Source organism: Salvia hispanica, chromosome 4, assembly GCF_029641045.1.
Source record: "Salvia hispanica isolate PSC_SH4W2 chromosome 4, Shi_PSC_v1, whole genome shotgun sequence".
Classification (NCBI taxonomy): domain Eukaryota; kingdom Viridiplantae; phylum Streptophyta; class Magnoliopsida; order Lamiales; family Lamiaceae; genus Salvia; species Salvia hispanica.
The window spans coordinates 27,310,932-27,335,176 of NC_142695.1; the positions used below are offsets into that span (position 1 = coordinate 27,310,932).

Genomic DNA, 24,245 nt, shown 5'->3' on the forward strand with positions numbered 1-24,245 from the left:
TTTTGATCCGGAAGGAGTTACGGGACCCACAGCATATCACCGCGAAGCACTCGCCGAGCCCCATATGCTGAGCTATGGGTACAGCCCGTGGCTACTCCGGGAAGCAAAAAGAGGCCGTTTCGAGCTATTTCGACCACATTTAGTTCGCAGCTACTGTTTTTTGGCACGTTTAAGGGTGTGGGACCCGCTCATCACCGGCTCATGGAGATTGTCGTACCTTTTTTTCCTCATAGTCACTAACCACTAATCGAGTTTCGGACCATAACAATACCAACAGAACGGAAAAAAAGAAAAACTAATGAACGCACTCGCAAAAAGGCGTGCAACACGAGGACTTCCCAGGGATCACCCATCCTAGTACTACTCTCGCCCAAGAACGCTTAACTTAACTTCAGAGTTCTGATGGGATCCGGTGCATTAGTGCTGGTATGATCGCAACCATCAATAGCCCCGCACTTTATTCTATCATAGCGTACGCTCCCGTGCGCAGGTTCTGATCCCCACCCTTCAGACGGGTATAACTTTTGATCCGGGAGGAGTTACGGGACCCACAACATATCACCGTGAAGCTCTCGCCGAGCCCCAAGTGCTAATCTATGATTACAGCCCGGGGCTACTTCCGGGAGGAAAAAAAAGCCGTTTCGAGTTATTTCGGCCACATTTAGTTCGCAGCTACTGTTTTTCGCCAGGCTGCGGGACCCAATCGTTGCAGGCGCGGGGAGATTGTCGTACCTTTCTGTCCTCGTACTCGCCAACCACTAATCGAGTTTCGGACCACAACAAGACCAACTGAACGCACTCGCAAAAAGGGGTGCAATACAAGGACTTCCCAAGGGCTCACCTATCCTAGTACTTCTCTCGCCCAAGCACGCTTAACTTCGGAGTTCTGATGGGATCCGGTGCATTAATGCTGGTTTGATCGCACCCATCAATGGCCCCGCACTTTATTCTTTCATAGCGTACGCTCCCGTGCACGGGTTCTGATCCCCCACCCTTCAGACGGGCATAACTTTTGATCCGGAAGGAGTTACGGGACCCACAGCATATCACCGTGAAGCTCTCGCCGAGCCCCACGTGCTGAGCTATGGGTACAGCCCGTGGCTACTCCGGGAAGCAAAAAGAGGCCGTTTCGAGCCATTTCGACCACATTTAGTTCGCAGCTACTGTTTTTCAGTACGTTTAAGGGTGTGGGACCCGCTCGTCACCTGCTCGTGGAGATTGTCGTACCTTTTTTTCCTCATACTCGCTAACCACTAGTTGAGTTTCGGACCACAACAATACCAACTGAACGGAAAAAAAGAAAAAAAAATGAACGCACTCGCAAAAAGGGGTGCAACACGAGAACTTCCCATGGGTCACCCATCCTAGTACTACTCTCGCCCAAGCACGCTTAACTTAACTTCAGAGTTCTGATGGGATCCGGTGCATTAGTGCTGGTATGATCGCAACCATCAATAGCCCCACACTTTATTCTATCATAGCGTACGCTCCGGAGCGCAGGTTCTAATCCCCACCCTTCAGACGGGCATAACTTTTGATCCGGGAGGAGTTACGGGACCCACAACATATCACCGTGAAGCTCTCACCGAGCCCCAAGTGCTAATCTATGGTTACAGCCCAGGGCTACTTCCGGGAGCAAAAAAAAGCCGTTTCGAGTTATTTCAGCCACATTTAGTTCGCAGCTACTGTTTTTCGCCAGGCTGCGGGACCCAATCGTTGCAGCCGCGGGGAGATTGTCGTACCTTTCTATCCTCATACTCGTCAACCACTAATCGAGTTTCGGACCACAGCAAGACCAACCGAACGCACTCGCAAAAAGGGGTGCAACACGAGGACTTCCCATGGGTCACCCATCCTAGTACTACTCTCGCCCAAGCACGCTTAACTTAACTTCAGTGGTATGATGGGATCCGGTGCATTAGTGCTGGTATGATTGCAACCATCAATAGCCCCGCACTTTATTCTATCATAGCGTACGCTCCCGTGCGCAGGTTCTGATCCCCACCCTTCAGACGGGTATAACTTTTGATCCGGGAGGAGTTACGGGACCCACAACATATCACCGTGAAGCTCTCGCCGAGCCCCAAGTGCTAATCTATGATTACAGCCCGGGGCTACTTCCGGGAGGAAAAAAAAGCCGTTTCGAGTTATTTCGGCCACATTTAGTTCGCAGCTACTGTTTTTCGCCAGGCTGCGGGACCCAATCGTTGCAGGCGCGGGGAGATTGTCGTACCTTTCTGTCCTCGTACTCGCCAACCACTAATCGAGTTTCGGACCACAACAAGACCAACTGAACGCACTCGCAAAAAGGGGTGCAATACAAGGACTTCCCAAGGGCTCACCTATCCTAGTACTTCTCTCGCCCAAGCACGCTTAACTTCGGAGTTCTGATGGGATCCGGTGCATTAATGCTGGTTTGATCGCACCCATCAATGGCCCCCACTTTATTCTTTCATAGCGTACGCTCCCGTGCACGGGTTCTGATCCCCCACCCTTCAGACGGGCATAACTTTTGATCCGGAAGGAGTTACGGGACCCACAGCATATCACCGCGAAGCTCTCGCCGAGCCCCACGTGCTGAGCTATGGGTACAGCCCGTGGCTACTCCGGGAAGCAAAAAGAGGCCGTTTCGAGCCATTTCGACCACATTTAGTTCGCAGCTACTGTTTTTCAGCACGTTTAAGGGTGTGGGACCCGCTCGTCACCTGCTCGTGGAGATTGTCGTACCTTTTTTTCCTCATACTCGCTAACCACTAGTTGAGTTTCGGACCACAACAATACCAACTGAACGGAAAAAAAGAAAAAAAAATGAACGCACTCGCAAAAAGGGGTGCAACACGAGGACTTCCCATGGGTCACCCATCCTAGTACTACTCTCGCCCAAGCACGCTTAACTTAACTTCAGAGTTCTGATGGGATCCGGTGCATTAGTGCTGGTATGATCGCAACCATCAATAGCCCCACACTTTATTCTATCATAGCGTACGCTCTGGTGCGCAGGTTCTAATCCCCACCCTTCAGACGGGCATAACTTTTGATCCGGGAGGAGTTACGGGACCCACAACATATCACCGTGAAGCTCTCACCGAGCCCCAAGTGCTAATCTATGGTTACAGCCCAGGGCTACTTCCGGGAGCAAAAAAAAGCCGTTTCGAGTTATTTCAGCCACATTTAGTTCGCAGCTACTATTTTTCGCCAGGCTGCGGGACCCAATCGTTGCAGCCGCGGGGAGATTGTCGTACCTTTCTATCCTCATACTCGTCAACCACTAATCGAGTTTCGGACCACAGCAAGACCAACTGAACGCACTCGCAAAAAGGGGTGCAACACGAGGATTTCCCATGGGTCACCCATCCTAGTACTACTCTCGCCCAAGCACGCTTAACTTAACTTCAGAGTTATGATGGGATCCGGTGCATTAGTGCTGGTATGATCGCAACCATCAATAGCCCCGCACTTTATTCTATCATAGCATACGCTCCCGTGCGCAGGTTCTGATCCCCACCCTTCAGATGGGCATAACTTTTGATCCGGGAGGTGTTACGGGACCCACAACATATCACCGTGAAGCTCTCGCCGAGCCCCAAGTGCTAATATATGGTTATAGCCCAGGGCTACTTCCGGGAGCAAAAAAAAGCCGTTTCGAGTTATTTCGGCCACATTTAGTTCGCAGCTACTGTTTTTCACCAGGCTGCGGGACCCAATCGTTGCAGGCGCGGGGAGATTGTCGTACCTTTCTGTCCTCGTACTCGCCAACCACTAATCGAGTTTCGGACCACAGCAAGACCAACTGAACGCACTCGCAAAAAGGGGTGCAACACGAGGACTTCCCATGGGGTCACCTATCCTAGTACTTCTCTCGCCCAAGCACGCTTAACTTCGGAGTTCTGTTGAGATCTGGTGCATTAATGCTGGTTTGATCACACCCATCAATGGCTCCGCCCTTTATTCTTTCATAGCGTACGCTCCCGTGCGCGGGTTCTGATCCCCCACCCTTCAGACGGGCATAACTTTTGATCTGGAAGGAGTTACGGGACCCACAGCATATCACCGCGAAGCTCTCGCCGAGCCCCACATGCTGAGCTATGGGTACAGCCCGTGGCTACTCCGGGAAGCAAAAAGAGGCTGTTTCGAGCCATTTCAACCACATTTAGTTCGCAGCTATTGTTTTTCTGCACGTTTAAGGGTGTGGGACCCGCTCGTCACCGGCTCGTGGAGATTGTCGTACCTTTTTTTCCTCGTACTCGCCAACCACTAATCGAGTTTCGGACCACAACAATACCAACTGAACGGAAAAAAAGAAAAAAAAAACTGAACGCACTCGCAAAAAGGGGTGCAATACAAGGACATCCCAAGGGCTCACCTATCCTAGTACTTCTCTCGCCCAAGCACGCTTAACTTCGGAGTTCTGATGGGATCCGGTGCATTAACGCTGGTTTGATCGCACCCATCAATGGCCCCGCACTTTATTCTTTCATAGCGTACGCTCCCGTGCACGGGTTCTGATCCCCCACCCTTCAGACGGGCATAACTTTTGATCCGGAAGGAGTTACGGGACCCACAGCATATCACCGCGAAGCTCTCGCCGAGCCCCACGTGCTGAGCTATGGGTACAGCCCGTGGCTACTCCGGGAAGCAAAAAGAGGCCGTTTCTAGCCATTTCGACCACATTTAGTTCGCAGCTACTGTTTTTCAGCACGTTTAAGGGTGTGGGACCCGCTCGTCACCTGCTCGTGGAGATTGTCGTCCCTTTTTTTCCTCATACTCGCTAACCACTAGTTGAGTTTCGGACCACAACAATACCAACTGAACGGAAAAAAAGAAAAAAAAATGAACGCACTTGCAAAAAGGGGTGCAACACGAGGACTTCCCATGGGTCACCCATCCTAGTACTACTCTCGCCGAGCCCCACGTGCTGAGCTATGGGTACAGCCCGTGGCTACTCCGGGAAGCAAAAAGAGGCCGTTTCGAGCCATTTCGACCACATTTAGTTCGCAGCTACTGTTTTTCAGCACGTTTAAGGGTGTGGGACCCGCTCGTCACCTGCTCGTGGAGATTGTCGTACCTTTTTTTCCTCATACTCGCTAACCACTAGTTGAGTTTCGGACCACAACAATACCAACTGAACGGATAAAAAGAAAAAAAAATGAACGCACTCGCAAAAAGGGGTGCAACACGAGGACTTCCCATGGGTCACCCATCCTAGTACTACTCTCGCCCATGCACGCTTAACTTAACTTCAGAGTTCTGATGGGATCCGGTGCATTAGTGCTGGTATGATCGCAACCATCAATAGCCCCACACTTTATTCTATCATAGCGTACGCTCCCGTGCGCAGGTTCTAATCCCCCCCCTTCAGACGGGCATAACTTTTGATCCGGGAGGACTTACGGGACCCACAACATATCACCGTGAAGCTCTCGCCGAGCCCCAAGTGCTAATCTATGGTTACAGCCCAGGGCTACTTCCGGGAGCAAAAAAAGCCGTTTCGAGTTATTTCAGCCACATTTAGTTCGCAGCTACTGTTTTTCGCCAGGCTGCGGGACCCAATCGTTGCAGGCGCGGGGAGATTGTCGTACCTTTCTATCCTCGTACTCGTCAACCACTAATTGAGTTTCGGACCACAGCAAGACCAACTGAACGCACTTTGCAAAAAGGGGTGCAACACGAGGACTTCCCATGGGTCACCCATCCTAGTACTACTCTCGCCCAAGCACGCTTAACTTAACTTCAGAGTTCTGATGGGATCCGGTGCATTAGTGCTGGTATGATCGCAACCATCAATAGCCCCACACTTTATTCTATCATAGCGTACGCTCCCGTGCGCAGGTTCTAATCCCCCCCCTTCAGACGGGCATAACTTTTGATCCGGGAGGACTTACGGGACCCACAACATATCACCGTGAAGCTCTCGCCGAGCCCCAAGTGCTAATCAATGGTTATAGCCCGGGGCTACTTCCGGGAGCCAAAAAAAAGCCGTTTCGAGTTATTTCGGCCACATTTAGTTCGCAGCTACTGTTTTTTGCCAGGCTACGGGACCCAATCATTGCAGGCGCGGGGAGATTGACGTACCTTTCTGTCCTCGTACTCGCCAACCACTAATCGAGTTTCGGACCACAGCAAGACCAACTGAACGCACTCGCAAAAAGGGGTGCAACACGAGGACTTCCCAAGGGGTCACCTATCCTAGTACTTCTCTCGCCCAAGCACGCTTAACTTCAGAGTTCTGATGGGATCCGGTGCATTAATGCTGGTTTGATCGCACCCATCAATGGCCCCGCACTTTATTCTTTCATAGCGTACGCTCCCGTCCGCGGGTTCTGATCCCCTACCTTTCAGACGGGCATAACTTTTGATCCGGAAGGAGTTACGGGACCCACAGCATATCACCGAGAAGCACTCGCCGAGCCCCACGTGCTGAGCTATGGGTACAGCCCGTGGCTACACCAGGAAGCAAAAAGAGGCTGTTTCGAGCCATTTCGACCACATTTAGTTCGCAGCTACTGTTTTTCGGCACGTTTAAGGGTGTGGGACCCGCTCGTCACCGGCTCGTGGAGATTGTCGTACGTTTTTTTCCTCGTACTCGCCAACCACTAATCGAGTTTCGGACCACAACAATACCAACTGAACGGAAAAAAAGAAAAAAAAAACTGAATGCACTCGCAAAAAGGGGTGCAACACCAGGACTTCCCAAGGGCTCACCTATCCTAGTACTTCTCTCGCCCAAGCACGCTTAACTTCGGATTTCTGATGGGATCCGGTGCATTAATGCTGGTTTGATTGCACCCATCAATGGCCCCGCACTTTATTCTTTCATAGTGTACGCTCCCGTGCGCGGGTTCTGATCCCCCACCTTTCAGACGGGCAAACTTTTGATCCGGAAGGAGTTACGGGACCCACAGCATATCACCGCGAAGCTCTCGCCGAGCCCCACATGCTGAGCTATGGGTACAGCCCGTGGCTACTCCGTGAAGCAAAAAGAGGCCATTTCGAGCCATACCGACCACATTTAGTTCGCAGCTACTGTTTTTCGGCACGTTTAAGGGTGTGGGACCCGCTCGTCACCGGCACGTGGAGATTGTCGAACCTTTTTTTTCTCATAATCGCTAACCACTAATCGAGTTTCGGACCACAACAATACCAATTTAACGGAAAAAAAGAAAAAAAATGAACGCACTCGCAAAAAGGGGTGCAACACGAGGACTTCCCAGGGGGTCACCCATCCTAGTACTACTCTCGCCCAAGCACGCTTAACTTAACTTCAGAGTTCTGATGGGATCCGGTGCATTTATGATCGCAACCATCAATGGCTCCGCACTTTATTCTTTCATAGCGTACGCTCCCGTGCGCGGGTTCTGATCCCCCACCCTTCAGACAGGCATAACTTTTGATCTGGAAGGAGGTATGGGACCCACAGCATATCACCGCGAAGCTCTCGCCGAGTCCCACGTGCTGAGCAATGGTTACAGCCCATGGCTACTCCGGGAAGCAAAAAGAGGCCGTTTCGAGCCATTTCGGCCAAATTTAGTTCGCAGCTACTATTTTTCGGCATGTTTAAGGGTGTGGCACCCGCTCGTCATCGGCTCGTGGAGATTATCGTACCTTTTTTTCCTCGTACTCGCCAACCACTAATCGAGTTTCGGACCACAACAATACCAACTGAAGGGAAAAAAAGAAAAAAAAAACTGAACGCACTCGCAAAAAGGGGTGCAACACGAGGATTTCCCAAGGGGTCACCTATCCTAGTACTTCTCTTGCCCAAGCACGATTAACTTCGGAGTTCTGATGGGATCCGGTGCATTAATGCTGGTTTGATCGCACCCATCAATGGCCCGGAACTTTATTCTTTCATAGCGTACGCGCCCGTGCGCGGGTTCTGATCCCCCACCTTTCAGACGGGCATAACTTTAGATCCGGAAGGAGTTACGGGACCCACAGCATATCACCACGAAGCTCTCGCCGAGCCCCACGTGCTGAGCTATGGGTACAGCCCGTGGCTACTCCGGGAAGCAAAAAGAGGCTGTTTCGAGCCATTTCGACCACATTTAGTTCGCAGCTACTGTTTTTCGGCACGTTTAAGGGTGTGGGACCCGCTCGTCACCGGCTCGTGGCGATTGTCGTACCTTTTTTCCTCATACACGCTAACCACTAATCGAGTTTCGGACCCCAACAATACCAATTTAACGGAAAAAAAGAAAAAAAATGAACGCACTCGCAAAAAGGGGTGCAACACGAGGACTTCCCAGGGGGTCACCCATCCTAGTACTACTCTCGCCCAAGCACGCTTAACTTAACTTCAGAGTTCTGATGGGATCCGGTGCATTTATGATCGCAACCATCAATAGCCCCGCACTTTATTCTATCATAGCGTACGCTCCCGTGCGCAGGTTCTGATCCCCACCCTTCAGACGGGCATAACTTTTGATCCGGGAGGAGTTACGGGACCCACAACATATCACCGTGAAGCTCTCGCCGAGCCCCAAGTGCTAATCTATGGTTACAGCCCGGGGCTACTTCCGGGAGCAAAAAAAGCCGTTTCGAGTTATTTCGGCCACATTTAGTTCGCAGCTACTGTTTTTCGCCAGGCTGCGGGACATAATCGTTGCAGGCGCGGGGAGATTGTCGTACCTTTCTGTCCTCGTACTAGTCAACCACTAATCGAGTTTCGGACCACAGCAAGACCAACTGAACGCACTCGCAAAAAGGGGTGCAACACGAGGACTTCCCAAGGGGTCACCTCTCCTAGTACTTCTCACGCCCAAGCACGCTTAACTTCGGATTTATGTTGGGATCCGGTGCATTAATGCTGGTTTGATCGCACCCATCAATGGCTCCGCACTTTATTCTTTCATAGCGTACGCTCCCGTGCGCGGGTTCTGATCCCCCACCCTTCAGACGGGCATAACTTTTGATCTGGAAGGAGGTATGGGACCCACAGCATATCACCGCGAAGCTCTCGCCGAGTCCCACGTGCTGAGCAATGGTAACAGCCCATGGCTACTCCGGGAAGCAAAAAGAGCCCGTTTCGAGCCATTTCGGCCAAATTTAGTTCGCAGCTACTATTTTTCGGCACGTTTAAGGGTGTGGCACCCGCTTGTCATCGGCTCGTGGAGATTATCGTACCTTTTTTTCCTCGTACTCGCCAACCACTAATCGAGTTTCGGACCACAACAATACCAACTGAGGGGAAAAAAAGAAAAAAAAAACTGAACGCACTCGCAAAAAGGGGTGCAACACGAGGACTTCCCAAGGGGTCACCTATCCTAGTATTTCTCTTGCCCAAGCACGATTAACTTCGGAGTTCTGATGGGATCCGGTGCATTAATGCTGGTTTGATCGCACCCATCAATGGCCCGGAACTTTATTCTTTCATAGCGTACGCTCCCGTGCGCGGGTTCTGATCCCCCACCTTTCAGACGGGCATAACTTTAGATCCGGAAGGAGTTACGGGACCCACAGCATATCACCGCGAAGCTCTCGCAGAGCCCCATGTGCTGAGCTATGCGTACTGCCCGTGGCTACTCCAGGAAGCAAAAAGAGGCCGTTTCGAGCCATTTCGACCACATTTAGTTCGCAGCTACTGTTTTTCGGCACGTTTAAGGGTGTGGGACCCGCTCGTCACCGGCTCGTGGCGATTGTCGTACCTTTTTTTCCTCATACTCGCTAACCACTAATCGAGTTTCGGACCACAACAATACCAATTTAACGGAAAAAAAGAAAAAAAATGAACGCACTCGCAAAAAGGGGTGCAACACGAGGACTTCCCAGGGGGTCACCCATCCTAGTACTACTCTCGCCCAAGCATGCTTAACTTAACTTCAGAGTTCTGATGGGATCCGGTGCATTAGTGCTGGTATGATCGTAACCATCAATAGCCCCGCACTTTATTCTATCATAGCGTACGCTCCCGTGCGCAGGTTCTGATCCCCACCCTTCAGACGGGCATAACTTTTGATCCGGGAGGAGTTACGGGACCCACAACATATCACCGTGAAGCTCTCGCCGAGCCCCAAGTGCTAATCTATGGTTACAGCCCGGGGCTACTTCCGGGAGCAAAAAAAGCCGTTTCGAGTTATTTCGGCCACATTTAGTTCGCAGCTACTGTTTTTCGCCAGGCTGCGGGACCCAATCGTTGCAGGCGCGGGGAGATTGTCATACCTTTCTGTCCTCGTACTAGTCAACCAATAATCGAGTTTCGGACCACAGCAAGACCAACTGAACGCACTCGCAAAAAGGGGTGCAACACGAGGACTTCCCAAGGGGTCACCTCTCCTAGTACTTCTCACGCCCAAGCACGCTTAACTTCGGATTTATGTTGGGATCCGGTGCATTAATGCTGGTTTGATCGCACCCATCAATGGCTCCGCACTTTATTCTTTCATAGCGTACGCTCCCGTGCGCGGGTTCTGATCCCCCACCCTTCAGACGGGCATAACTTTTGATCTGGAAGGAGGTATGGGACCCACAGCATATCACCGTGAAGCTCTCGCCGAGTCCCACGTGCTGAGCAATGGTTACAGCCCATGGCTACTCCGGGAAGCAAAAAGAGGCCGTTTCGAGCCATTTCGGCCAAATTTAGTTCGCAGCTACTATTTTTCGGCACGTTTAAGGGTGTGGCACCCGCTCGTCATCGGCTCGTGGAGATTATCGTACCTTTTTTTCCTCGTACTCGCCAACCACTAATCGAGTTTCGGACCACAACAATACCAACTGAAGGGAAAAAAAGAAAAAAAAAACTGAACGCACTCGCAAAAAGGGGTGCAACACGAGGACTTCCCAAGGGGTCACCTATCCTAGTACTTCTCTCGCCCAAGCACGATTAACTTCGGAGTTCTGATGGGATCCGGTGCATTGATGCTGGTTTGATCGCACCCATCAATGGCCCGGAACTTTATTCTTTCATAGTGTACGCTCCCGTGCGCGGGTTCTGATCCCCCACCTTTCAGACGGGCATAACTTTAGATCCGGAAGGAGTTACGGGACCCACAGTATATCACCGCGAAGCTCTCGCCGAGCCCCATGTGCTGAGTTATGGGTACAGCCCGTAGCTACTCCAGGAAGCAAAAAGATGCCGTTTCGAGCCATTTCGACCACATTTAGTTCGCAGCTACTGTTTTTCAGCACGTTTAAGGGTGTGGGACCCGCTCGTCACCGGCTCGTGGCGATTGTCGTACCTTTTTTTCCTCATACTCGCTAACCACTAATCGAGTTTCGGACCACAACAATAACAATTTAACGGAAAAAAAAAAAAAAAATAAACGCACTCGCAAATAGGGGTGCAACACAAGGACTTCCTAGGGGGACACCCATCCTAGTACTACTCTCGCCCAAGCACGCTTAACTTAACTTCAGAGTTCTGATGGGATCCGGTGCATTTATGATTGCAACCATCAATAGCCCCGCACTTTATTCTATCATAGCGTACGCTCCCGTGCGCAGGTTCTGATCCCCACCCTTCAGACGGGCATAACTTTTGATCCGGGAGGAGTTACGGGACCCACAACATATCACCGTGAAGCTCTCGCCGAGCCCCAAGTGCTAATCTATGATTACAGCCCGGGGCTACTTCCGGGAGGAAAAAAAAGCCGTTTCGAGTTATTTCAGCCACATTTAGTTCGCAGCTACTGTTTTTCGCCAGGCTGCGGGACCCAATCGTTGCAGGCGCGGGGAGATTGTCGTACCTTTCTGTGCTGAGCTATGGGTACAGCCCGTGGCTATTCCAGGAAGCAAAAAGAGGCCGTTTCGAGCCATTTCGACCACATTTAGTGCGCAGCTACTTTTGTTCGGCACGTTTAAGGGTGTGGGACCCGCTCGTCACCGGCTCGTGGCGATTGTCGTACCTTTTTTTCCTCATACTCGCTAACCACTAATCGAGTTTCGGACCACAACAATAACAATTTAACGGAAAAAAAGAAAAAAAATGAACGCACTCGCAAATAGGGGTGCAACACGAGGACTTCCCAGGGGGTCACCCATCCTAGTACTACTCTCGCCCAAGCACGCTTAACTTAACTTCAGAGTTCTGATGGGATCCGGTGCATTTATGATTGCAACCATCAATAGCCCCGCACTTTATTCTATCATAGCGTACGCTCCCGTGCGCGGGTTCTGATCCCCCACCTTTCAGACGGGCATAACTTTAGATCCGGAAGGAGTTATGGGACCCACAGCATATCACCGCGAAGCTCTCGCCGAGCCCCATGTGCTGAGCTATGGGTACAGCCCGTAGCTACTCCACGAAGCAAAAAGAGGACGTTTCGAGCCATTTCGACCACATTTAGTGCGCAGCTACTGTTGTTCGGCACGTTTAAGGGTGTGGGACCCGCCCGTCACCGGCTCGTGGCGACTGTCGTACCTTTTTTTCCTCATACTCGCTAACCACTAATCGAGTTTCGGACCACAACAATAACAATTTAACGGAAAAAAAGAAAAAAAATGAACGCACTCGCAAAAAGGGGTGCAACACGAGGACTTCCCAGGGGGTCACCCATCCTAGTACTACTCTCGCCCAAGCACGCTTAACTTAACTTCAGAGTTCTGATGGGATCCGGTGCATTAGTGCTGGTATGATCGCAACCATCAATAGCCCCGCACTTTATTCTATCATAGCGTACGCTCCCGTGCGCAGGTTCTGATCCCCACCCTTCAGACGGGCATAACTTTTGATCCGGGAGGAGTTACGGGACCCACAACATATCACCGTGAAGCTCTCGCCGAGCCCCAAGTGCTAATCTATGGTTACAGCCCGGGGCTACTTCCGGGAGCAAAAAAAGCCGTTTCGAGTTATTTCGGCCACATTTAGTTCGCAGATACTGTTTTTTCGCCAGGCTGCGGGACCCAATCGTTGCAGGCACGGGGAGATTGTCGTACCTTTCTGTCCTCGTACTAGTCAACCACTAATCGAGTTTCGGACCACAGCAAGACCAACTGAACGCACTCGCAAAAAGGGGTGCAACACGAGGACTTCCCAAGGGGTCACCTATCCTAGTACTTCTCACGCCCAAGCACGCTTAACTTCGGATTTATGTTGGGATCCGGTGCATTAATGCTGGTTTGATCGCACCCATCAATGGCTCCGCACTTTATTCTTTCATAGCGTATGCTCCCGTGCGCGGGTTCTGATCCCCCACCCTTCAGACGGGCATAACTTTTGATCTGGAAGGAGGTATGGGACCCACAGCATATCACCGCAAAGCTCTCGCCGAGTCCCATGTGCTGAGCAATGGTTACAGCCCATGGCTACTCCGGGAAGCAAAAAGAGGCCGTTTCGAGCCATTTCGGCCAAATTTAGTTCGCAGCTACTATTTTTCGGCACGTTTAAGGGTGTGGCACCCGCTCGTCATCCGCTCGTGGAGATTATCGTACCTTTTTTTCCTCGTACTCGCCAACCACTAATCGAGTTTCGGACCACAACAATACCAACAGAAGGGAAAAAAAGAAAAAAAAACTGAACGCACTCGCAAAAAGGGGTGCAACACGAGGACTTCCCAAGAGGTCACCTATCCTAGTACTTCTCTCGCCCAAGCACGATTAACTTCGGAGTTCTGATGGGATCCGGTGCATTAATGCTGGTTTGATCGCACCCATCAATGGCCCGGAACTTTATTCTTTCATAGTGTACGCTCCCGTGCGCGGGTTCTGATCCCCCACCTTTCAGACGGGCATAACTTTAGATCCGGAAGGAGTTACGGGACCCACAGCATATCACCGCGAAGCTCTCGCCGAGCCCCATGTGCTGAGCTATGGGTACAGCCCGTAGCTACTCCAGGAAGCAAAAAGAGGCCGTTTCGAGCCATTTCGACCACATTTAGTTCGCAGCTACTGTTTTTCGGCACGTTTAAGGGTGTGTGACCCGCTCGTCACCGGCTCGTGGCGATTGTCGTACCTTTTTTTCCTCATACTCGCTAACCACTAATCGAGTTTCGGACCAAAACAATAACAATTTAACGGAAAAAAAGAAAAAAAATGAACGCACTCGCAAAAAGGGGTGCAACACGAGGACTTCCCAGGGGGTCACCCATCCTAGTACTACTCTCGCCCAAGCACGCTTAACTTCAGAGTTCTGATGGGATCCGGTGCATTAGTGCTGGTATGATCGCAACCATCAATAGCCCCGCACTTTATTCTATCATAGCGTACGCTCCCGTGCGCAGGTTCTGATCCCCACCCTTCAGACGGGCATAACTTTTAATCCGGGAGGAGTTACGGGACCCACAACATATCACCGTGAAGCTCTCGCCGAGCCCCAAGTGCTAGTCTATGATTACAGCCCGGGGCTACTTCCGGGAGGAAAAAAAAGCCGTTTCGAGTTATTTCGGCCACATTTAGTTCGCAGCTACTGTTTTTCGCCAGGCTGCGGCACCCAATCGTTGCAGGCGCGGGGAGATTGTCGTACCTTTCTGTCCTCGTACTCGTCAACCACTAATCAAGTTTCGGACCACAGCAAGACCAACTGAACGCACTCGCAAAAAGGGGTGCAACACGAGGACTTCCCAAGGGGTCACCTATCCTAGTACTTCTCACGCCCAAGCACGCTTAACTTCGGATTTCTGTTGGGATCCGTTGCATTAATGCTGGTTGATCGCACCCATCAATGGCTCCGCACTTTATTCTTTCATAGCGTACGCTCTCGTGCGCGGGTTCTGATCCCCCACCCTTCAGACGGGCATAACTTTTGATCTGGAAGGAGGTATGGGACCCACAGCATATCACCGCGAAGCTCTCGCCGAGTCCCACGTGCTGAGCAATGGGTACAGCCATGGCTACTCCGGGAAGCAAAAAGAGGCCGTTTCGAGACATTTCGGCCAAATTTAGTTCGCAGCTACTATTTTTCGGCACGTTTAAGGGTGTGGCACCCGCTCGTCATCGGCTTGTCGAGATTGTCGTACCTTTATTTCCACGTACTCGCCAACCACTAATCGAGTTTCGGACCACAACAATACCAACTGAAGGGAAAAAAAGAAAAAAAAACTGAACGCACTCGCAAAAAGGGGTGCAACACGAGGACTTCCCAAGGGGTCACCTATCCTAGTACTTCTCTCGCCCAAGCACACTTAACTTCGGAGTTCTGATGGGATCCGGTGCATTAATGCTGGTTTGATCGCACCCATCAATGGCCCCGCACTTTATTCTTTCATAGCGTACGCTCCCGTGCGCGGGTTCTGATCCCCCACCTTTCAGACGGGCATAACTTTTGATCCGGAAGGAGTTACGGGACCCACAGCATATCACCGCGAAGCTCTTGCCGAGCCCCATGTGCTGTGCTATGGGTACAGCCCGTGGCCACTCCAGGAAGCATAAAGAGGCCGTTTCGAGCCATTTCGACCACATTTAGTTCGCAGCTACTGTTTTTCGGCACGTTTAAGGGTGTGGGACCCGCTCGTCACCGGCTCGTGGCGATTGTCGTACCTTTTTTTCCTCATATTCGCTAACCACTAATCGAGTTTCGGACCACAACAATACCAATTGAACGGAAAAAAAGAAAAAAAATGAACGCACTCGCAAAAAGGGGTGCAACACGAGGACTTCCCAGGGGTCACTCATCCTAGTACTATTCTCGCCCAAGCACGCTTAACTTAACTTCAGAGTTCTGATGGGATCCGGTGCATTAGTGCTGGTATGATCGCAACCATCAATAGCCCCGCACTTTATTCTATCATAGCGTACGCTCCCGTGCGCAGGTTCTGATCCCCACCCTTCAGACGGGCATAACTTTTGATCCGGGAGGAGTTACGGGACCCACAACATATCACCGTGAAGCTCTCGCCGAGCCCCAAGTGCTAGTCTATGATTACAGCCCGGGGCTACTTCCGGGAGGAAAAAAAAGCCGTTTCGAGTTATTTCGGCCACATTTAGTTCACAGATACTGTTTTTCGCCAGGCTGCGGGACCCAACCGTTGCAGGTGCGAGGAGATTGTCGTACCTTTCTGTCCTCGTACTCGCCAACCACTAATCGAGTTTCGGACCACAGCAAGACCAACTCAACGCACTCGCAAAAAGGGGTGCAACACGAGGACTTCCCAAGGGGTCACCTCTCCTAGTACTTCTCACGCCAAAGCACGCTTAACTTCGGATTTATGTTGGGATCCGGTGCATTAATGCTGGTTTGATCGCACCCATCAATGGCTCCGCACTTTATTCTTTCATAGCGTACGCTCCCGTGCGCGGGTTCTGATCCCCCACCCTTCAGACGGGCATAACTTTTGATCTGGAAGGAGGTATGGGACCCACAGCATATCACCGCGAAGCTCTCGCCGAGTCCCACGTGCTGAGCAATGGTAACAGCCCATGGCTACTCCGGGAAGCAAAAAGAGGCCGTTTCGAGCCATTTCGGCCAAATTTAGTTTGCAGCTACTATTTTTCGGCACGTTTAAGGGTGTGGCACCCGCTCGTCATCGGCTCGTGGAGATTGTCGTACCTTTTTTCCCTCGTACTCGCCAACCACTAATCGAGTTTCGGACCACAACAATACCAACTGAACGGAAAAAAAGAAAAAAAAAACTGAACGCACTCGCAAAAAGGGACTTCCCAAGGGGTCACCTATCCTAGTACTTTTCTCGCCCAAGCACGCTTAACTTCGGAGTTCTGATGGGATCCGGTGCATTAATGTTGGTTTGATCGCACCCATCAATGGCCCCGCACTCTATTCTTTCATAGCGTACGCTCCCGTGCGCGGGTTCTGATCCCCCACCTTTCAGACGGGCATAACTTTTGATCCGGAAGGAGTTACGGGACCCACAGCATATCACCGCGAAGCTCTCGCCGAGCCCCACGTGCTGAGCTATGGGTACAGCCCGTGGCTACTCCGGGAAGCAAAACGAGGCCGTTTCGAGCCATTCCGACCACATTTAGTTCGCAGCTACTGTTTTTCGGCACGTTTAAGGGTGTGGGACCCGCTCGTCACCGGCTCGTGGAGATTGTCGTACCTTTTTTTCCTCATACTCGCTAACCACTAATTGAGTTACGGACCACAACAATACCAACTGAACGGAAAAAAAGAAAAAAAAATGAACGCACTCGCAAAAAGGGGTGCAACACGAGGACTTCCCATGGGTCACCCATCCTAGTACTACTCTCGCCCAAGCACGCTTAACTTAACTTCAGAGTTCTGATGGGATCCGGTGCATTAGTGCTGGTATGATCGCAACCATCAATAGCCCCACACTTTATTCTATCATAGCGTACGCTCCCGTGCGCAGGTTCTGATCCCCACCCTTCAGACGGGCATAACTTTTGATCTGGGAGGAGTTACGGGACCCACAACATATCACCGTGAAGCTCTCGCCGAGCCCCAAGTGCTAATCTGTGGTTATAGCCCGGGGCTACTTCCGGGAGCAAAAAAAAGCCGTTTTGAGTTATTTCGGCCACATTTAGTTCGCAGCTACTGTTTTTCGCCAGGCTGCGGGACCCAATCGTTGCAGGCGCGGGGAGATTGTCGTACCTTTCTGTCCTCGTACTCGTCAACCACTAATCGAGTTTCGGACCACAGCAAGACCAACTGAACGCACTCGCAAAAAGGGGTGCAACACGAGGACTTCCCAAGGGGTCACCTATCCTAGTACTTCTCACGCCCAAGCACGCTTAACTTCGGATTTCTGTTGGGATCCGGTGCATTAATGCTGGTTTGATCGCACCCATCAATGGCTCCGCACTTTATTCTTTCATAGCGTACGCTCCCATGCGCGGGTTCTGATCCCCCACCCTTCAGATGGGCATAACTTTTGATCTGGAAAGAGGTATGGGACCCACAGCATATCACCGCGAAGCTCTCGCCGAGTCCCACGTGCTAAGCAATGGGTACAGCCCATGGCTACTCCGGGAAGCAAAAAGAGGCCGTTTCGAGCCATTTCGGCCAAATTTAGTTCGCAGCTACTATTTTTCGGCACGTTTAAGGGTGTGGCACCCGCTCGTCATCGGCTCGTGGAGATTATCGTACCTTTTTTTCCTCGTACTCGCCAAACACTAATCGAGTTTCGGACCACAACAATCCCAACTGAAGGGAAAAAAAGAAAAAAAAACTGAACGCACTCGCAAAAAGGGGTGCAACACGAGGACTTCCCAAGGGGTCACCTATCCTAGTACTTCTGTCGCCCAAGCATGATTAACTTCAGAGTTCTGATGGGATCCAGTGCATTAATGCTGGTTTGATCGCACCCATCAATGGCCCGGAACTATATTCTTTCATAGCGTACGCTCCCGTGCGCGGGTTCTGATCCCCCACCTTTCAGACGGGCATAACTTTTGATCCGGAAGGAGTTACGGGACCCACAGCATATCACCGTGAAGCTCTCCCCGAGCCCACGTGCTGAGCTATGGGTACAGCCCGTGGCTACTCCGGGAAGCAAAAAGAGGCCATTTCGAGCAATTTCAGCCACATTTAGTTCGTAGCTACTGTTTTTCGGCACGTTTAAGGGTGTGGGACCAGCTCGTCACCGGATCGTGGAGATTGTCGTACCTTTTTTTCCTCATACTCGCTAACCACTAATTGAGTTTCGGACCACAACAATACCAACTGAATGGAAAAAAAGAAAAAAAACTGAACGCACTCGCAAAAAGGGGTGCAACACGAGGACTTCCCAGGGTTCACCCATCCTAGTACTACTCTCGCCCAAGCACGCTTTACTTAACTTCAGAGTTCTGATGGGATCCGGTGCATTAGTGCTGGTATGATCGCACCCATCAATAGCCTCGCACTTTATTCTATCATAGCGTACGCTCCCGTGCGCAAGTTTTGATCCCCTACCCTTCAGACGGGCATTACTTTTGATCCGGAAGGAGTTACGGGACCCACAACATATCGCCGTGAAGCTCTCGCCGAGCCCCAAGTGCTAATCTATGGTTACAGCCCAGGGCTACTTCCGGGAGCAAAATAAAGCCGTTTCGAGTCATTTCGGTCACATTTAGTTCGCAGCTACTGTTTTTCGCCAGGCTGCGGGACCTAATTGTTGCAGGCGCGGGGAGATTGTCGTACCTTTCTATCCTCGTACTCGCCAACCACTAATCGAGTTTCGGACCACAGCAAGATCAACTGAACGCACTCGCAAAAATGGGTGCAACACGAGGACTTCCCAAGGGGTCGCCTATCCTAGTACTTTTCACGCCCAAGCACGCTTAACTTCAGAGTTCTGATGGGATCCGGTGCATTAATGCTGGTTTGATCGCACCCATCAATGGCCCCGCACTTTATTCTTTCATAGCGTACGCTCCCGTGCGCGGGTTCTGATCTCCCACCCTTCAGATGGGCATAACTTTTGATCCGGAAAGAGTTACGGGACCCATAGCATATCACCGCGAAGCTCTCGCCGAGCCCCACGTGCTGAGCTACGGGTACAGCCTGTGGCTACTCCGGGAAGCAAAAAGAGGTCATTTCGAGCCATTTCGGCCACATTTAATTCGCAGCTACTGTTTTTCGGCACGTTTAAGGGTGTGGCACCCGCTCGTCATCGGCTCGTGGAGATTGTCGTACCTTTTTTTACTCGTACTCGCCAACCACTAATCGAGTTTTGGACCGCAACAATACCAAATGAATGGAAAAAAAGAAAAAATAAATAAACGCACTCGCAAAAAGGTGTGCAACACGAGGACCCTTGTACTACTCTCGCCCAAGCACACTTAACTTCGGAGTTCTGATGGGATACGGTGCATTAGTGCTGGTATGATCGCACCTATAAATAGCCCCGCACTTTATTCTTTCATAGCGTACGCTCCCGTGCGCGGGTTATGATCCCCCACCCTTCAGATGGGTATAACTTTTGATCCGGAAGGAGTTACGGGACCCACAGCATATCACCGCGAAGCTCTCGCCGAGATCCAAGTGCTAAGTTACTGGTATAGCCCGGGGCTACTTCCGGGGGCAAATAAAAAGCCGTTTCGAGCCATTTTGGACACTTTTAGATCGCAAGTACTATTTTTCGGCAGGCTGCGGGACCCGCTCATTGCAGGCGCGGGGAGATTGTCGTACCTTTCTGTCCTCGTACTCGCCAACCACTAATCGAGTTTCGGACCACAGCAAGACCAAATGAACGGAAATATATAAAAAAACTGAACGCACTCGCAAAAAGGGGTGCAACACGAGGACTTCCCAAGGGGTCACCTATCCTAGTACTTCTCTCGCCCAAGCACACTTAACTTCGGAGTTCTGATGGGATCCGGTGCATTAATGCTGGTTTGATCGCACCTATCAATGGCCCTGCACTTTATTCTTTCATAGCGTACGCTCTCGTGCGCGGGTTCTGATCCCCCACCATTCTGACGGGCATAACTTTTGATCCGGAAGGAGTTACGGGACCCACAGCATATCACCGCGAAGCTCTCGCCGAGCCCCAGGTGCTGAGCTATGGGTACAGCCCGTGGCTACTCCGGAAAGCAAAAAGAGGCCGTTTCGAGCCATTTCGACCACATTTAGTTCGCAGCTACTATTTTTTGGCACGTTTAAGGGTGTGGGACCCGCTCGTCACCGGCTCGTGGAGATTGTTGTACCTTTTTTCCTCGTACTCGCCAAACACTAATCGAGTTTCGGACCACAACAATACCAACTGAACGGAAAAAAAGAAAAAAAAAACTAAACGCACTCGCAAAAAGGGGTGCAACACGAGGACTTTCCAGGGGTCACCCATCCTAGTACTACTCTCGCCCAAGCACGCATAACTTAACTTCAGAGTTCTGATGGGATCCGATGCATTAGTGCTGGTATGATCGCAACCATCAATAGCCCCGCACTTTATTCTATCATAGCGTACGCTCCCGTGCGCGGGTTCTGATCCCCCACCCTTCAAATGGGTATAACTTTTGATCTGGAAGGAGTTACAGGACCCACAGCATATCACCGCGAAGCTCTCGCCACGATCCAAGTGCTAAGCTACAGGTACAACCCGGGGCTACTTCCGGGAGCAAAAAAAAGCCGTTTCGAGCCATTTCGGGCACTTTTAGATCGCAAGTACTATTTTTCGGTAGGCTGCGGGACCCGCTCATTGCAGGCGCGGGGAGATTGTCGTACCTTTCTGTCCTCGTACTCGCCAACCACTAATCGAGTTTCGGACCACAGCAAGACCAACTGAACGGAAATATATAAAAAAACTGAACGCACTCGCAAAAAGGGGTGCAACACGAGGACTTCCCAAGGGGTCACCTATCCTAGTACTTCTCAAGCCCAAGCACGCTTAACTTCAGAGTTCTGATGGGATCCGGTGCATTAATGCTGGTTTGATCGCACCCATCAATGGCCCCGCACTTTATTCTTTCATATCGTACGCTCCCGTGCGGGGGTTCTGATTCCCCACCCTTCAAACGGGCATAACTTTTGATCTGGAAGGGGTTATGGGACCCACAGCATATCACCGCGAAGCTCTCGCCGAGCCCCACGTGCTGAGCTATGGTTACAGCCCGTGGCTACTCCGGGAAGCAAAAAGAGGCCGTTTCGAGCCATTTCGACCACATTTAGTTCGCAACTACTGTTTTTTGGCACGTCTAAGGGTATGGGACCCGCTTGTCACCGGCTCGTGGAGATTGTCGTACCTTTTTTTCCTCATACTCGCTAACCACTAATCGAGTTTCGGACCACAACAATACCAACTGAACGGAAAAAAAGAAAAAAAAATGAACGCACTCGCAAAAAGGGGTGCAACACGAGGACTTCCCAGGGGTCACCCATCCTAGCACTACTCTCGCCCAAGCACGCATAACTTAACTTCAGAGTTCTGATGGGATCCGGTGCATTAGTGCTGGTATGATCGCAACCATCAATAGCCCCGCACTTTATTCTATCATAGCGTACGCTCCCGTGCGCAGGTTTTGATCCCCCACCCTTCAGACGGGCATAACTTTTGATCCGGAAGGAGTTACGGGACCCACAATATATCACCGTGAAGCTCTCGCCGAGCCCCAAGTGATAATCTATGGTTACAGCCCGGGGCTACTTCCGGGAGCAAAAAAAAGCCGTTTCGAGTCATTTCAGCCACATTTAGTTCGCAGCTACTGTTTTTCGCCAGGCTGCGGGACCCAATCGATGCAGGCGCGGGGAGATTGTCGTACCTTTCTGTCCTCGTACTCGCCAACCACTAATCGAGTTTCGGACCACAGCAAGACCAACTGAACGCACTCGCAAAAAGGGGTGCAACACGAGGACTTCCCAAGGGGTCACCTATCCTAGTACTTCTCAAGCCCAAGCACGCTTAACTTCAGAGTTCCGATGGGATCCGGTGCATTAATGCTGGTTTGATCGCACCCATCAATGGCCCCGCACTTTATTCTTTCATATTGTACGCTCCCGTGCGCGGGTTCTGATTCCCCACCCTTTAGACGGGCATAACTTTTGATCTGGAAGGAGGTATGGGACCCACAGCATATCACCGCGAAGCTCTCGCCAAGTCCCACGTGCTGAGCAATGGGTACAGCCCATGGCTACTCCGGGAAGCAAAAAGAGGCCGTTTCGAGCCATTTCGGCCAAATTTAGTTCGCAGCTACTATTTTTTGGCACGTTTAAGGGTGTGGCACCCGCTCGTCATCGGCTCGTGGAGATTGTCGTACCTTTTTTTCCTCGTACTCGCCAAACACTAATCGAGTTTCGGACCACAACAATACCAACCGAACGGAAAAAAAATCTAAACGCACTCTCAAAAAGGGGTGCAACACGAGGACTTTCGAAGGGGTCACCTATCCTAGTACTTCTCTCGCCCAAGCACGCTTAACTTTGGAGTTCTGATGGGATCCGGTGCATTAATGCCGGTTTGATCGCACCTATCAATGGCCCCGCACTTTATTCTTTCATAGCGTACGCTCCCGTGCGCGGGTTCTGATCCCCCACCCTTCAGATGGGCATAACTTTTGATCCGGAAGGAGTTACGGGACCCACAACATATCACCGTGAAGCACTCGCCGAGCCCCAAGTGCTAATCTATGGTTACAGCCCGGGGCTACTCCGGGAAGCAAAAAGAGGCCGTTTCGAGCCATATCGGCCACATTTAGTTCGCAGCTACTTTTTTTCGGCACGTTTAAGGGTGTGGCACCCACTCGTCATCGGCTCGTGGAGATTGTCATACCTTTTTTTCTCGTACTCGCCAACCACTAATTGAGTTTCGGACCGCAACAATACCAACTGAACGGAAAAAAAGAAAAAAAAATTGAACGCACTCGCAAAAAGGGGTGCAACACGAGGACTTCCCAGGGGTCACCCATCCTAGCACTACTCTCGCCCAAGCACGCATAACTTAACTTCAGAGTTCTGATGGGATCCGGTGCATTAGTGCTGGTATGATCGCAACCATCAATAGCCCCGCACTTTATTCTATCATAGCGTACGCTCCCGTGTGCAGGTTCTGATCCCCCACCCTTCAGACGGGCATAACTTTTGATCGGAAGGAGTTACGGGACCCACAAAATATCACCGTGAAGCTCTCGCCGAGCCCCAAGTGCTAATCTATGGTTACAGCCCGAGGCTACTTCCGGGAGCAAAAAAAAGTAGTTTCGAGTCATTTCGGCCACATTTAGTTCGCAGCTACTGTTTTTCGCCAGGCTGCGGGACCCAATCGATGCGGGCGCGGGGAGATTGTCGTACCTTTCTGTCCTCGTACTCGCCAACCACTAATCGAGTTTCGGACCACAGCAAGACCAACTGAACGCACTCGTAAAAAGGGGTGCAACACGAGGACTTCCCAAGGGGTCACCTATCCTAGTACTTCTCAAGCCCAAGCACGCTTAACTTCAGAGTTCTGATGGGATCCGGTGCATTAATGCTGGTTTGATCGCACCCATCAATAGCCCCGCACTTTATTCTATCATAGCGTACGCTCCCGTGTGCAGGTTCTGATCCCCCACCCTTCAGACGGGCATAACTTTTGATCCGGAAGGAGTTACGGGACCCACAACATATCATCGTGAAGCTCTCGCCGAGCCCCAAGTGCTAATCTATGGTTACAGCCCGGGGCTACTTCCGGGAGCAAAAAAAAGCCGTTTCGAGTCATTTCAGCCACATTTAGTTCGCAGCTACTGTTTTTCGCCAGGCTGCGGGACCCAATCGATGCAGGCGCGGGGAGATTATCGTACCTTTCTGTCCTCGCACTCGCCAACCACTAATCGAGTTTCGGACCACAGCAAGACCAACTGAACGCACTCGCAAAAAGGGGTGCAACACGAGGACTTCCCAAGGGGTCACCTATCCTAGTACTTCTCAAGCCCAAGCACGCTTAACTTCAGAGTTCTGATGGGATCCGGTGCATTAATGCTGGTTTGATCGCACCCATCAATGGCCC

General features: G+C 51.3%; 4 non-coding genes and 38 pseudogenes across 4 annotated transcripts; all 42 read right to left on the reverse strand.

Annotated features, from left to right (window-relative positions):
- Nucleotides 1-317: 317 nt before the first annotated feature.
- LOC148927703 (5S ribosomal RNA) lies at nucleotides 318-440 on the reverse strand (annotated as a pseudogene).
- Nucleotides 441-808: 368 nt separating this feature from the next.
- LOC148927704 (5S ribosomal RNA) lies at nucleotides 809-927 on the reverse strand (annotated as a pseudogene).
- Nucleotides 928-1,327: 400 nt separating this feature from the next.
- Nucleotides 1,328-1,450, reverse strand: LOC148927705 (5S ribosomal RNA; annotated as a pseudogene).
- A 368-nt stretch (nucleotides 1,451-1,818) lies between these two features.
- LOC148927706 (5S ribosomal RNA) lies at nucleotides 1,819-1,941 on the reverse strand (annotated as a pseudogene).
- Nucleotides 1,942-2,309: 368 nt separating this feature from the next.
- LOC148927707 (5S ribosomal RNA) lies at nucleotides 2,310-2,428 on the reverse strand (annotated as a pseudogene).
- A 399-nt stretch (nucleotides 2,429-2,827) lies between these two features.
- On the reverse strand, nucleotides 2,828-2,950 carry LOC148927708 (5S ribosomal RNA; annotated as a pseudogene).
- A 368-nt stretch (nucleotides 2,951-3,318) lies between these two features.
- LOC148927709 (5S ribosomal RNA) lies at nucleotides 3,319-3,441 on the reverse strand (annotated as a pseudogene).
- A 368-nt stretch (nucleotides 3,442-3,809) lies between these two features.
- Nucleotides 3,810-3,928, reverse strand: LOC148927710 (5S ribosomal RNA; annotated as a pseudogene).
- Nucleotides 3,929-4,330: 402 nt separating this feature from the next.
- Nucleotides 4,331-4,449, reverse strand: LOC148927711 (5S ribosomal RNA; annotated as a pseudogene).
- A 716-nt stretch (nucleotides 4,450-5,165) lies between these two features.
- Nucleotides 5,166-5,288, reverse strand: LOC148927712 (5S ribosomal RNA; annotated as a pseudogene).
- A 368-nt stretch (nucleotides 5,289-5,656) lies between these two features.
- On the reverse strand, nucleotides 5,657-5,779 carry LOC148927713 (5S ribosomal RNA; annotated as a pseudogene).
- Nucleotides 5,780-6,148: 369 nt separating this feature from the next.
- LOC148927714 (5S ribosomal RNA) lies at nucleotides 6,149-6,267 on the reverse strand. The gene has a single exon (XR_016129503.1). It is a non-coding gene; the product is annotated as a 5S ribosomal RNA (ribosomal RNA).
- Nucleotides 6,268-6,669: 402 nt separating this feature from the next.
- Nucleotides 6,670-6,788, reverse strand: LOC148927715 (5S ribosomal RNA; annotated as a pseudogene).
- A 916-nt stretch (nucleotides 6,789-7,704) lies between these two features.
- On the reverse strand, nucleotides 7,705-7,823 carry LOC148927716 (5S ribosomal RNA; annotated as a pseudogene).
- Nucleotides 7,824-8,704: 881 nt separating this feature from the next.
- On the reverse strand, nucleotides 8,705-8,823 carry LOC148927717 (5S ribosomal RNA; annotated as a pseudogene).
- Nucleotides 8,824-9,225: 402 nt separating this feature from the next.
- Nucleotides 9,226-9,344, reverse strand: LOC148927718 (5S ribosomal RNA; annotated as a pseudogene).
- Nucleotides 9,345-9,743: 399 nt separating this feature from the next.
- LOC148927719 (5S ribosomal RNA) lies at nucleotides 9,744-9,867 on the reverse strand (annotated as a pseudogene).
- Nucleotides 9,868-10,234: 367 nt separating this feature from the next.
- LOC148927720 (5S ribosomal RNA) lies at nucleotides 10,235-10,353 on the reverse strand (annotated as a pseudogene).
- A 402-nt stretch (nucleotides 10,354-10,755) lies between these two features.
- On the reverse strand, nucleotides 10,756-10,874 carry LOC148927721 (5S ribosomal RNA; annotated as a pseudogene).
- Nucleotides 10,875-12,454: 1,580 nt separating this feature from the next.
- On the reverse strand, nucleotides 12,455-12,578 carry LOC148927722 (5S ribosomal RNA; annotated as a pseudogene).
- Nucleotides 12,579-12,946: 368 nt separating this feature from the next.
- Nucleotides 12,947-13,065, reverse strand: LOC148927723 (5S ribosomal RNA; annotated as a pseudogene).
- A 401-nt stretch (nucleotides 13,066-13,466) lies between these two features.
- LOC148927724 (5S ribosomal RNA) lies at nucleotides 13,467-13,585 on the reverse strand. Its single transcript, XR_016129493.1, has one exon. It is a non-coding gene; the product is annotated as a 5S ribosomal RNA (ribosomal RNA).
- A 399-nt stretch (nucleotides 13,586-13,984) lies between these two features.
- LOC148927725 (5S ribosomal RNA) lies at nucleotides 13,985-14,103 on the reverse strand. The gene has a single exon (XR_016130082.1). It is a non-coding gene; the product is annotated as a 5S ribosomal RNA (ribosomal RNA).
- A 368-nt stretch (nucleotides 14,104-14,471) lies between these two features.
- LOC148927726 (5S ribosomal RNA) lies at nucleotides 14,472-14,589 on the reverse strand (annotated as a pseudogene).
- A 400-nt stretch (nucleotides 14,590-14,989) lies between these two features.
- On the reverse strand, nucleotides 14,990-15,108 carry LOC148927727 (5S ribosomal RNA). The gene has a single exon (XR_016129442.1). It is a non-coding gene; the product is annotated as a 5S ribosomal RNA (ribosomal RNA).
- A 399-nt stretch (nucleotides 15,109-15,507) lies between these two features.
- Nucleotides 15,508-15,630, reverse strand: LOC148927728 (5S ribosomal RNA; annotated as a pseudogene).
- Nucleotides 15,631-15,998: 368 nt separating this feature from the next.
- On the reverse strand, nucleotides 15,999-16,117 carry LOC148927729 (5S ribosomal RNA; annotated as a pseudogene).
- A 390-nt stretch (nucleotides 16,118-16,507) lies between these two features.
- Nucleotides 16,508-16,625, reverse strand: LOC148927730 (5S ribosomal RNA; annotated as a pseudogene).
- Nucleotides 16,626-17,025: 400 nt separating this feature from the next.
- On the reverse strand, nucleotides 17,026-17,148 carry LOC148927731 (5S ribosomal RNA; annotated as a pseudogene).
- Nucleotides 17,149-17,516: 368 nt separating this feature from the next.
- Nucleotides 17,517-17,635, reverse strand: LOC148927732 (5S ribosomal RNA; annotated as a pseudogene).
- Nucleotides 17,636-18,036: 401 nt separating this feature from the next.
- LOC148927733 (5S ribosomal RNA) lies at nucleotides 18,037-18,155 on the reverse strand (annotated as a pseudogene).
- Nucleotides 18,156-18,554: 399 nt separating this feature from the next.
- On the reverse strand, nucleotides 18,555-18,677 carry LOC148927734 (5S ribosomal RNA; annotated as a pseudogene).
- Nucleotides 18,678-19,046: 369 nt separating this feature from the next.
- On the reverse strand, nucleotides 19,047-19,165 carry LOC148927735 (5S ribosomal RNA; annotated as a pseudogene).
- Nucleotides 19,166-20,059: 894 nt separating this feature from the next.
- Nucleotides 20,060-20,178, reverse strand: LOC148927736 (5S ribosomal RNA; annotated as a pseudogene).
- Nucleotides 20,179-20,579: 401 nt separating this feature from the next.
- LOC148927737 (5S ribosomal RNA) lies at nucleotides 20,580-20,702 on the reverse strand (annotated as a pseudogene).
- Nucleotides 20,703-21,094: 392 nt separating this feature from the next.
- Nucleotides 21,095-21,213, reverse strand: LOC148927738 (5S ribosomal RNA; annotated as a pseudogene).
- Nucleotides 21,214-21,613: 400 nt separating this feature from the next.
- Nucleotides 21,614-21,736, reverse strand: LOC148927739 (5S ribosomal RNA; annotated as a pseudogene).
- Nucleotides 21,737-22,105: 369 nt separating this feature from the next.
- On the reverse strand, nucleotides 22,106-22,224 carry LOC148927740 (5S ribosomal RNA; annotated as a pseudogene).
- A 393-nt stretch (nucleotides 22,225-22,617) lies between these two features.
- Nucleotides 22,618-22,736, reverse strand: LOC148927741 (5S ribosomal RNA; annotated as a pseudogene).
- Nucleotides 22,737-23,136: 400 nt separating this feature from the next.
- Nucleotides 23,137-23,259, reverse strand: LOC148927742 (5S ribosomal RNA; annotated as a pseudogene).
- A 368-nt stretch (nucleotides 23,260-23,627) lies between these two features.
- On the reverse strand, nucleotides 23,628-23,746 carry LOC148927743 (5S ribosomal RNA; annotated as a pseudogene).
- A 369-nt stretch (nucleotides 23,747-24,115) lies between these two features.
- On the reverse strand, nucleotides 24,116-24,234 carry LOC148927744 (5S ribosomal RNA; annotated as a pseudogene).
- Between the last annotated feature and the right edge of the window lie 11 nt (nucleotides 24,235-24,245).